The following is a 12,881-nucleotide window of genomic DNA, read 5'->3' as shown; positions in this document are numbered from 1 at the left end:
AACTGTCAGAGATCACAGGAAGGAGAAACTACAGCTGGCAATTAAGAGTGACCTGTCCCTGACAGGTACTTGGAAGATGTTGGAACTGGCAAGGAACAAGGACGTCGGAACTGGAAAGAGGATGTCGATAAGAAAATCAGATAGACCTTTCACCTGATGTAACTGCAAGGCAAACACAGATGTGCTTGGCTAATTGCTTGGAAGCATATAAATATCGTGTAATCTTTGCAATAAATGATCCAGCTTGCACTCTACCTCTGGGTCCATGCCTCTATCCTCACATAAACCCTTCTGTTACTACACAAAGAAGGGGCTTGTTTTTGTTTGGTTGGGTTTTTTTTATTTCTTCTTTATATTCTAAAACAAATGAGATATTTTAAAATATATAATTGAAACAGAACATTAATTTCGATAATTATATTGTTACAGATGTAAAATTCCTCATTGGTTATCAGGACTGAATGAGAGGTGGTCTCACCTGTGACAGCCTGCAACATTATTCTGTCCTTTCTGCACTGTTTCGGATGACAAAAGACATTTCTTCAAAATGTTTGTAGCTAGAGGCAGAGGCAGAGCTCTGGCAGCTGTGTGAGCTCTGCAGTTCTTCCTGCATGAAAGGTGAACTCTGAAGCCTTGGAAAGGTGAGAAAAACCACACATCCATTTTTAATATCATATTTGGTCGTGTCCCTGAAATCCAAGAGCTCCTCCAGGCCCTGCTGAAAGCTCACTGCTTTCTGTGAACAGTTGCCAAGAGAGACATGGGCAATTAAGGCCTTATCCCAAAGTATGTTTGAAAACCAATCCACAACTTTGTACTCTTAGTGGGAAAGCAAGTGCTCAGCATCATATTAGGTCAATCTCTGAATTTAACTAAGAAAAGATGTTGTGCTGTTCTGTCTGTCTGGCAATTCTTCCTGGTTAATAAGACTATTCCAAAATGGAAAGCACCTACATCTTAAGAAGAAATGTTTAGCATTATGCTCTTGCCAGCAACATATCCATTATACAAACCAAATGAGTTAATACTGCTGATAGTTTTAATGTTGTTTCTGTACATATCAAGATTACTAGAGAACAATCAAGCAGAGCATCTAAATATAACATCTACATTTCTTATACTCAGAATGAATGCTGAACTCTTCACAACCAGCGGGCTTTATATGAATGACATCATATGTATAAAACCACATACATCAACACAAGCATCAAACGGAATCATAGAATGGTTTAGATTGGAAAGCACCTCAAGATCACCTATTTCCAGCCTCCTGCCATGTGCAGGTAAGCCTTACATTAAACTATGTTGCCCAAGGCTTTGTCCATCCTGACCCTGATCACCACTTCTTTGGGAAGAAATCAGCAGAGATCTCATGTTTATAGAGCTCCCAGTTGGTAGAGCTCATTAATACTGGCCATTTCAAAATTATACCCAAAGAAAAGAGATGCTGACAAAAAAAAAAAAAGCCAAAAACATATTTTTAGAAACAAAATGTAATTCTTTTCTAAGAGCTATCCATTTTTGGACATCAAGTTATTTTCCTAAAAGCCTTTCCATAACTGTTTCTTCTGTTGGTCTCCATTTTATTTCACTGAAATTATATTATGTGCCACCTATCTGACGGTGAAACCTCTGCAGTGAGTAAATTCCCAGCTACCAAAACATTTCTTCATTTAGAACATCTGAAGAAATATTTCTTTATTCAAGCACACACTGAAGGCATTTAACAAGTTAAGAAAGAAATTCACTGAGCACTACCTGGAGTGATACACTGCATGGCTGGAGCAGACAAAGGTCTTCAGTGATTGCTTGAACCTAGTTTGTAGCCAAACAGGAAGATTTATGTCAACTTTAACACATTGTGAATGAGATCAACATAAAAAAAAGTAAGTTTCTCTCACCTCTGAATTTTTTTGTAAGACAAAATGTATTTTAAATGGAATTTTTGATTTTTGCTCAGCAATACCTATGAGTTACAGAACAAATATTTATAGTTGTATTCACAAGGGCAAAAATGAAACAATACTTTTAAAAAGACATTTAAAAGAGGGAAGGTATCATACTTCAACATTTCTTCCTAAAGTCTTCAAAGTTTTTTGGAACACACTGAAACATGTACTCTGAGTGAGCTTTGCAGTGGACTTTTTATAGCACAGTTCTTCTGGCCTAGACTTAAAAGGCATGTTTCTCCATTTTGCAGCATTATCAATAGAAGCTATTCTTTGCAACCCTCATTTTCTTTTCCCAGTTGCTTCTGGTGTTTACAACCACATTCCTGTATGTTTCCATTCCTCTTTCATCCATGCTAACCTTAAAGCTATTGTGTCATGTTAATCTTAATTTTTATTATGAATTTATACAGAATTTCCTTATTCCTGGAAAAAAACAATTGCTCACATATTGACTTCAGTGCCAATATTTCAATGATGATATCACACTAGGCAAGAGAAGAACTGAATTTCCAGCAAAATAATGGCATATCTAATCAATGTACTTGCCTATGTACAATTCTGGATTTCTTCTTACACATCATTAATCGGAGCTCAGGCAACCTTCATGAAAATTCTGCTCTTGCCATATCTTGCAAGTTTAATAATTCTTGCAAAAAGGAGCAAGATGCTTCAGTGCTGCCTGAGACAGAACCCTGAGGTCTGCTTCATTATGGACTAAAGCAGGGAAAATACATCCCTGCATCTTGGCAATGGCATAAAGTGAAATACAAAAGAAATTATGATAGGCAGTCAGAAGTGAGAGCTGCTTTCTGATATAAAAATAAATACCTGTATGTTCCTACAGCTATCTGTTTGCTGAGGTTTATGGCACAAGCTGGGAAATGGCCTGATAATAGTATGTTTTCCACAAATATCAATATATACTAATGATCGTCATTACCATCGCAATAAAACCATCCAGATAATTTTACTAAGTAAAAAGGACAAACTTACCAGAGAAGGGTTGAAGACTTGGCCCTGGATTTATCAACCCAAGCTCAAAGGATATTGAAAATTAGCCCTAAGTCAGCTATCAATGTAGCTACCTGTCATAAATATCAAGAGTAAAGGAGGAAATAGTCAACTCATTCCCGGTGGGCTGAATCTCAATGCTATTAAAAGGCAGTCAAAATTACTGAAGACAGTAAAATCACTGAAGTCAATGGAAATCCTTCAAGCAAGCTTTGACTCAGGCGCTATAAATGAATTGTGAGTTCGGTCTGAAGGCAGCTAAGATAAAGGGCTGCTTTCCCAGGCACATCTTCAGGTGTTAACATTAACAGCCACCTGAATGAACCCCAAATAATTGGTTTAAACTCTGAGAAAAGAATTTGGGCTCAGAAGGTCTTCAGGTGAAAAGTACACGGCAGGGAGAGGAAAGAGAAGAGGCAGGATATTAAAAAGGGGGATGGATGGGGAATAAAGGCCCTGGAAGCTTGTCTGATGATCTTATTCCATAGAGCACATTAGCCACAATGACAAAACATGCTGTTTGAGAAAATGACTGTGTATTAACATCACCCTCATTAGAAGGGCAGCCCAATGTCAGCTGGTTGAACCCTGCACTACAAGAATGTAAAACACACTCTTGTTTTATTTGTATTTCTACAAATCACATTTTAGACAGAGAAAAGCACCAAGTAATTATGTACTTTTCATACTGCTCCAATAAGGGGTTTTTATAAGTACATAAGAGTGAAAAAGATCCAGAAGTTTCTCTCTGATGATCTAGTCAAGCACTGAAACTGTCACACAAAACCAGCTCCACCTTCTCTCCCCTCCCAGATGCTCATTTCCATCCCTTCCCATCTGATCTCCTCTGCAGGAAGGAAGCAGGGAGCTCCATCCCAGATGAGTTTCTTACTCCAGTCCCCAGGAAGGACAAGCTACCTCCAATTCAAGCAGTGGCTGTGACATCTCACGCCGCTTGTCAAACTGTGGCCTCGGAACACAAAAACACAAACCCATAACCCATTTATTTCAGAATGTATTTCTAAGGCAGATTAAAAATGCCAAAGATGTGTTTTGGACTTTGGAGACTGGAAACTATTCCAATTGGAAGGTTTTATTTTCCCCTTGTGTTAACTAGGTCTTCTCTTTTGGGGAGATCAACTACATCTATTTTCTCAGGTAGTCTCAGCAAAAGGTTACCCATTTGTTCTTTTCTTCAGGAAAACAATTTAAAAAGATTCATCATCACATTAATCATTCCAAGAGGATGGATAGGGAGAAAATAACCAACAGACCTAGCCCAAATGTCACTTACCCATGAGAGTGATTCATTGACTCTAGTCTCCAGCATCCACACCTGACACATAAAGCTTCCATGACTCTAAATTCTTCTCAGCTGGTTTGTAACTGTATCTTTGTTACTTCAAATACATCAACAAAAAAGGTGACTTTCACAGTACTGTATTAATGAATGTATCCAGTTTTCATCTGGATGAAACTCCATTGTGCAGAAGCGATTTTAGCAGGATTTTCTTCTTCATTCACTAAATAAATTGGGTAATCACTCAATGTAACTGGTGTATAAATATGAGCCAGACTATATTATTTCTGTTCAGAGGTAGTGACTGTTTCATAACAACGATTTATAAGAAAGGCGTGTTGTACATCACCATCCTAATTGCTGTCAACTCCATTTCAAATGGGTTGCACTCCTAAGCTTGCATTGCAAAGGAACAATCTTGCATCCTAAAGTATACATTAGCGCATAATGAGTTCATGGCAGCTGTTTTACAACTGAAAGCCATTGCCTGCTGCTTCTGTTGGGGATGTTGCTGTGAAAAAAAGCAGTTACTCTGATAACCCAGGGGGGAGAGAGGTGGGTACAATGCACAGCATCAAATATAATTAATCATATGCCCCACACACTTCTACCTCCAAGCACAGCCACAGTGATTGCAAGCTCTGCAAGAAAACACTTAGAAACACTCAGAAAACACCCTCTGCACCATTAGAAGCAGTTAATTAAAAATAAATGCAACAACAAAAGCTGGGCTCATCCTTCAGGCGGGGAGCACCAGGTACAGGAGGAGAGCACCCTCCCTCCTCTGCTCTGAAGTGCACTAAAGGAAATATGTAGCTCCACTCTACACTTCATCCCTTTAACTTGAGTTTCACAACACGGTATCAGTAGTTCCAATGACGAAGTGTGAGGCCATGATTTCTGCCTGGAGGAGGGCTGTAGCAGGGCAGTGACCTTTAGGCAAGGTGCACAATTCCCATCTTTCCATTTCCCTTGTTTTTATGAATGCTGTAGTCATCGTTCTCTCTCCAGACTGAGTAAAGCAGTCAAAGCACAAATGGAAATGCCAGCTCATAAAGCGCCTTTCTTCACTGCTTCAAAGCTAATGAGCATGAATCATAGATTGATTGGAAAATCTGTGCCCCTTCCAGCACTTCTGTTTTCACCATGCTCTGCTGTGTTGCATAGGTGCAACAGCAACAAGAGGCCAGATCCTCAGCTGATGAAAGCTCAGAGCCTCACCAACTACCACAAACCTACAGTGACACCCAGCACAGACTATGGCCCACTGTGTTCAGCTGCCATGCACCAGCAAACAGGCTGAGAGAGGGTGCAACACCACATACGCAAATGCATTTGTACACAATCCATAGCTCCTCATGCATTTGTACACAATCCATAGCTCCTCACGATGTTGTTACTCATTCGTTTTTTATTGGATCATAGCAATCTATCTACCAACTCAGTCAGATGAGGGTTTGCAGGATAAATAACTGCCATTGTTTCTTGACATTTACACATTGACATCTGCTCTCTGATATTGAAAGCTGCCAGATGAATTAGATATTTGAAACATTAAAAACAGAGTGACTAGCAGAGTCTTTTGGTCACAGAAAAGCAGCAAATTTTTAATACAGTAAGAGACAAATAAAGTTCAGAATCACATCTCTACAGAAAGGTACAAATTGTTTTTAAACATCAGTTCACACTTATTTATATATTTCTTTGCTGCCACAACCACACTGACACATACTTCAGTTGCTGCCTTATAAAGAAAGCCTTGTAGTGAAACAATTAGCAGATTTAATTGATCATGAAGCTAAATTGTTGCAGGACTCTGTGCATTCCTGGTGACAATTTCAATCCACACACTCTACTCAGTCCAGTACTGTATATATATATAAGCACATGTTGTCCAAGATGGGATGAAACAAGTAACAGCAACTGACCACGGCTGAAATACTTAGCCTACGGCAGAAACCTATATACTGCTTAACCTACAAAATCATTTCCAACTGCAATTTCTGCCATTTGCTCTATCATTTTCTTAGAAGCTGATCCTATTCTCTAGATAGTACTTCATTCACAAACTAAATTTCCAAGTGAGCTAGCTAAACTGAGGGACACTATAAGCAGGTTACAAATTGTTTAGCCACAGGTAAACAATAGCTGGAAGCTGCCACAGAAATCATAGGACCATAGAATGGTTTGAGTTGGAAAGGACCCTAAGATCATCCACTTCCAACCCCCTGCCATGGGCAGGGACACCTCACACTAAACCATGTCACCCAAGGCTCTGTCCAGCCTGGTCTTGAACACTGCCAGGGATGGAGCATTCACAACTTCCTTGGACAACCCATTCCTGTGCCTCACCACCCTCACCGTAAAGAACTTCCTACTTATATCCAATCCAAACTTCTCCTGTTTAAGCTTTAACCCATTACCCCTTGTCCCATCACTACAGTCCCTGATGAAGACTCCCTCTTCAGCATCCCTGTAGGCCCTCTTCAGATACTGGAAGGCTGCTATGAGGTCTCCACACAGCCTTCTCTTCTCCAGGCTGAACAGCCCCAACTTTCTCAGCCTGTTTTCATACAGGAGGTGCTCCAGTCCCCGATCATCCTCATGGCCTCCTCTGGATTTGCTTCAACAGCTCCATGTCCTTCTTATGTTGAGGACACCAGAACTGCACATAACTGAGTAGGCATCTGCTTTGCTCCCTAAATTGCTATGTGCTCAAGGAATACTTTGATTTCAAGAAGGTTTGAGGAAAACTAATCAATGCCCACATGTTTGACTTGCAAAGCCTTTAAGTATACACTTACAAAAGACAAAGATGAATTCTTGGTGATTCCTACACAGCCTAGGAATAGTAGCAGTAAGTTCAAACTTTCAGCTCAGCAATTTCTGTCACCAGGAACAAACAATCCACTTAATCAGCCAGGAGAGATTTCAAAATAATCAATTCCTGCAAATAAATGAGGATGTAGGAGCCCCCAGCCATCATCTTATTTTCTTGGCCTCCCTCTGTTTCTCACATTTCAGAGCTCCAGGGCTCCCAGTGTCTGGCCTAAATATCTACATGCTGCATATGTCGGTCTCAATTTGCAAAGTGGAAAAAACTTCCCTAGCCAGAAATACCAGATAAAGCATTGACACAGCATGCCCAGTGGTGGCAGGGACATGACTGCAAAAAACTTGGCATGTCTAGTAAGGAGGTGGAAAGGCAGGGGAAAGAGGCAGAGAACACAAGAGGATCCTGACAGATCCCGAGACCGCTGCTTGAGCCAGGTGAATTGCAAGGCCTCCTGAAGAATGGAGGCTGCCTGAAGATGGAAATGTTCCAGTGCTGGCTCAGCAGGGAAGATTTTTAAAAGCAAAAGAAAATAAAGAAAAAAATCCACAGAAGATGTAACAGAACATTTACTACAGATATATTTGTAAGTGTATAGCCTTCTCAAGAACATATCTTGTTATTAAAATCCTTCTCTCAGATACTCTTCCATCACTGACACACTACAGCATAACAAGCAGACAGAGAAGCAGCAGGACAGAACATGTTGCCACCTCCAACAGGGCCTCAGTGTCCCCAGAGAGCCATGACTGACAGCAAGGCTGCGAGATGTGCAAACGTGATACAATACGTGAGATTCTTGACAGCCCCTGACAGCCTGCAGGGAGAAAGGGAAGCTGGCTGGGGACAAGGGGACTCACTTCTCTGACTCAACTGTTTGCCAAACACTGGTGAAAGTGAGCAAGAACTGTGAAGGAAAAATCAGGAGCCCAGGATGCCAGGCATGTGTATGAAGGCTCAACACATCACACTGTTATGTATAAAATTCCCTGCTCTTATCCAGATGATTTCCTCCTTGTTATCTTCATAGTATTTGATCTGTGAAAGGTAGCACTTAACTCCATCCCTCTGTAGACTCCTATTACTCTAGGAAAAAAAAAACAACCATGACATTTTTAAAAGCAATATATATTAACTTTAGCGCCCACAATGAATAAATTTAACCTTCTAAGTAGTTGTGTCAATTCTCAGACTTGTTCATTGCTTGTTCATCAATAAATACAACAGAGCATGGCAATGTTTGAAGTGATCCTGTTACACTGAAACAAAAAGCCCTAGGAAAGCCCAGCCTAGACATGTGGCCGGTACCCCATGCACTGTGCCTTACACACTTCATGATGCTAGAAAAACAACCACAGCAGCACAAAATGCCACAGTCCAGGTATTCAGCTGTATTGCTCCTCATTATTTTCCCTGTCTCATTGCTGTAAATAAATGGAAATTATTCCTCCAGAGTGTCAACCACCATGGAGCTGCTGTGAGAGAAGCCCAGGATGTTGTGCGGATGCAATCATCAAAAGCCATATCCCACTCTGCTGACATAGAGTGGGATAAATACACATCATTTTTGGTTTGTTACCATTACACATAGCAGCTAAACATAGAGGGGATAGGCAAGGAAGGAGAGAATTAAAAAATACACCAAAGCATTTGTAGCTATGATGTTAGTTTTATACCTGGCAGAAAATGTGCTGGAAGCCTTTTAATAGGAAGAAAAGGCAAAGAGAACAAGCAAAACCTGATCTCAGTAATGCGAGAATATCAGTGGAACTGCATCACATTTACAACAGTGCAAAATATGTTGAAATGGTAGTGCAGACATTTATGAAGACGTCTGATTTGATACTTAACAAACCTGTTTCTTACTTCCATAACCTCTGTCTCTTACATCCATGACCTAAACGTAAGTTTGTCTTTTTCTTCATCTACTCTCTTCTTTCCAGAGACAATTCTAGCACCATTTCTCTGCTTGTTTAGATTCACATAAACTGGACTAATTCAACTGAAAGCAAGGCTGTTGCAGTCCAGCTGCAAGAAGAATAAAATCTTCCAGACTTACAGAAGCTATGTTACTAGTAAAATTAACAATATCCAACACCAGTGAGAGTTGGGTTACTTTGTAACTACCACTTTCGTTTTATGATAAAGCCTTTCAGCTATCTTAGTCCGGAATGAAAGGAAAGACTGTGTGCTACTTCATTAGCTCTTTCTGCAGGTGCAGTTTACTGTGCAATGTCTGAAGGAAAACCTTCTTTCTCCTGAAATTAGAGGATGTGGTCTCTCTTGGAAGCAGAAGCATGCTCTGGTTTCATATCAGCTGGGTCAAAGACTACAGCAAAGAGTTTTCCACTGAATTTGGTAGCTGGAGAGTGAAATAACCAGGTAAACAAACATTTTAAAAGACCTAAATAGGAACGTATATCATCACTTGAACTGCTGTGTAATGATATTACAGCACCATAAATGATATAGGTAAAAGCACAGGAACGTGGGAGTGGGAGGCACCTCCTCAGTTGAATCCTGTCCAGCCAGATGGTTGAGAAATCACATCTCATTCATAATTAATCAAGTTTCTCTTGGCTCTGGTTAAACCTTAGAAGGCTACTGAAGACCTTCATTGCCTTTTCCTCTCAGATAGCCATTTGATTTAGCACCCCAAGGCCAAGCTCTTCTAGTTTTTGTATAAAATAGGCTCTCTCTTCCAGCACTCCCTCTGTGCATGTCTTCTGTAAGATTGGATTCTTATCTTTGAACACAGGTGACCAGCACTGCACTTTTATTCCAAAACAGGTCTTAATTACCTTATGTATGGAATGAATGGTCTTAAGTAATCAAAATTAATTAAAAGCATTAGATTGTATACTGTAATCATTCCATCAGCAAGTATACCCTTCCACCAGGAGTACCTCATCTAATACATCCAATTTAATTTTTTTCCACAGGTACACTGAAAATAGGAGAGAATGCTCAGTTTAGGAAAAGAAGCCTCATTCATCTTCCTTTAAATCTGCTTTATAACTTCCTCCTAGTCTTTTCCAGTATAAGCCTGACTCCAAGCCTTTAATTTCTCTAAAACAATGAGCAATATAAGTGCCAGGACTGGGATTCTGCAATAAGCTTTAATGGATTATTTTGCCATCAATCCATCAACAGGGTGTGCTTTAGGATCAGTGAAGTAAGAACCTGTGGTTTCTGGAAGCCCCTTTTACAATCAGTGCTTTTAAAGCTAGACATTTTAAACTCAAAGGGTAGATTTAGATTGGATATTGAGTTGTTCCCTGTGAGGGTGGTGAGGCACAGGAACATGTTGCCCAGAGAAGCTGTGGCTGCCCTATCCCTGGCAGTGTTCAAAAGGCCAGTTTGAACAGAGCTTGGAGCAGCCTGGTCTAGTGGAAGGTGTCCCTCCCCATGGCAGGGGTGTGGAACTGGGTGAGCTTTAAGGTCCCTTCCAATCCAAACCAGTCTGTGATTCTATGATGTAGGAATGTGCTTCATTTTCTACATCATGACCAACAGCGGATGTTTTTCATCTGAAACACTATAATGAAAGACACACATCCTTGAGAGAAATTATAGGAATTTGGCACTTGGACACTTTACAATTCACTTGGCAAAATGCAGAAGGTCTCAAAACACTCATGTATTATAAACTCATTTCACTTGCTGTGCTACTGCTTCAACGCAAATGGTATATCAGCTGCCAAGACGAGAGGACTGATGCACATCAATTGCTGCTCTCATCAGGACTCCACATGGTTACAGCAAAACCAAAACAAGGCCATTTCCCTGCAGACTGCACCCTATGCTCTACGACACTAGACCTGGACCAAAACAGAAATTTAGCATGATTTTTCCCCAGGTACACAGATTTCATCATATCCCAGTTAGCATGTGGAGGAAAACTGGATGCAACCCTACCGATGGACTCACAGACCTATTAAAGCAGCCCACTAACTCACCAGAACGTAAAAGACCACCAACATCACCACAAAGACTAAATTTGGGGCTGTATGGGTGGCAATTTTCTTAATTTTACTAATATTTTAGCCTTTTCCAATCCTGAGCTAGGATGAAACTGAAGCTTCTTCATTTTAAAGTGCATGTGCGTAAAAAAACCCCCGGGGTATAGGTGAAAATTAGAGAAAACCCTACATGGCTTCCCAGCTGATGGACAGAAGGTCCAGCTGAAGGCTGCATCCAAGATGTGCTCCTCTCTGTCTCTCCCAATATACAGATCAAATTCATCTGGCTCAATTAATATTTAATCCTCCACACAAAGGGGATCAACTTGCATGGAGCAGATAGAGGGCATGCTGGATGGCGCAATGCAGCTTTGTTCAGCAAAAGTAGTTCAGGACCTGAAAACAGGCTACATTACTTTTGATTCTGGAGCTCTTGACACATTGCCCTTTCATCTCTGTTCCTGAAAGAAATTGTGACTACCTAATCAAAACACAGAGTCATTCAATCTGGAATTCTTGTATGCTTGGCTATTCCAGTATGCCTCTTTCTGATAAAAATAAATTAAAAAAAAAAATCTATTTCAAGTGGTAAGAAAATAATTGTTAGAAAAGGAATATTAAAGCCTGGAATTGTGTTTCTTCACAAAGTCACTAAAAGGGTAAAGCTTCATGAGAGCTAATCCAGTACCAGACCTGAGGCACAACATCTATTTGCATCTGAACTGAGTGATCAAGATTTTTTTTTTCATGTTTGTCCATTGAAAATGGCCAATTAATATTTTCTAGTTGTAAAAGATAACTTGGAAAAGATACCCAAATATTTATTGTTTTTGAAACACAAAGATGTGTCACCTGTTGGAAGATGCCAAATACGGAGACTCAACACAACAGAAGCTTTCTAAGCATTCATTTGGCAGCAGTGGCTGCTGTTTCAAACTTGAAGGCCATGGGTCACTTTGCTTAGAAAATGGCAAAACAAGAAAGCATGGATGAAAAAGAAGAGATAGAAACACTATTTCAAGCTCCAAAAACCTCTCCCCTTGTATGATGGATTATCTAACAGTCAGACAAAAACACTGGGTATACAGTCAATCACTTGAGTTTTCCTCCCTCATGTTGATTTACTGCCCCAGCCAAACAAACCTTTCAAATTCAGAGGGAGGACAAAGTAGATATTCCCTTGCTGCTTGGCTGTGCTTAAACACAAGGCTAATGTGCTATATAAAATCTCCCACTGTGTGGAGATCCAGGCAATACTCCAGGCACAGCAGGGTGGGGTGAGGATGTTTTTGTTCAGTTTCTTGCTTCAACTGGATTATCTCATGCCTTTACTGTTGTAGGTACAGGATCTTCCCTTAGTGATAAAACAAGGCTGAATGGCATCACCTAAGCGTAAAGCAGCTTTTCTTCACCAGGTCAAAATCCTTGTGGCAGTCCCTGAATCAGTGTCTGTTTGCAATGCTGTGTGTTATTCCCATTTGTAGCAATTTGCCTTGCTCATACATGATGTTGGTTAAAATGCAAATTAGATGCAAAACAAGGGGCGAAGAATTTATCAGTGAATATACTTGGCACGTATTAAATTCTTCCTCACCCCACAGGTAGTCCCACACATTTAATGGGGGATACCTCTTCCACTGATGAAGATCAAAGAAGGGGGGGTGTGGTGTGTGAATAACTGTAAACCAGTTTACGTCATAATTATGCAGAACCACAGACATATTTCCTCTTCAGGGGGAGAAAAAAAAAGTGAAAATAAATAGTTGCCTAGAATTAGAGCCATTAAATTATGTCAAACAGGGGAGTGAAGCAGCAGGTACACT

The 12,881-nt window shown here is 40.3% G+C and overlaps 1 protein-coding gene across 15 annotated transcripts in view; it reads right to left on the bottom strand.

Annotated features, from left to right (window-relative positions):
* The window catches only part of ANK2 (ankyrin 2), a 367,179-nt gene that overhangs the window by 215,544 nt on the left and 138,754 nt on the right, over positions 1–12,881 (bottom strand). The gene's annotated exons all lie outside the window — the stretch shown is intronic.

The sequence above is a fragment of the Pezoporus occidentalis genome, unplaced genomic scaffold, assembly GCF_034315485.1.
Source record: "Pezoporus occidentalis ecotype Australia unplaced genomic scaffold, CSIRO_AGI_Poc_V1 ctg224, whole genome shotgun sequence".
NCBI classification, from domain to species: Eukaryota; Metazoa; Chordata; class Aves; order Psittaciformes; family Psittacidae; genus Pezoporus; species Pezoporus occidentalis.
Note: the sequence above shows the minus strand (reverse complement) of the source record. Positions and strands in the feature narration are given on the sequence as shown.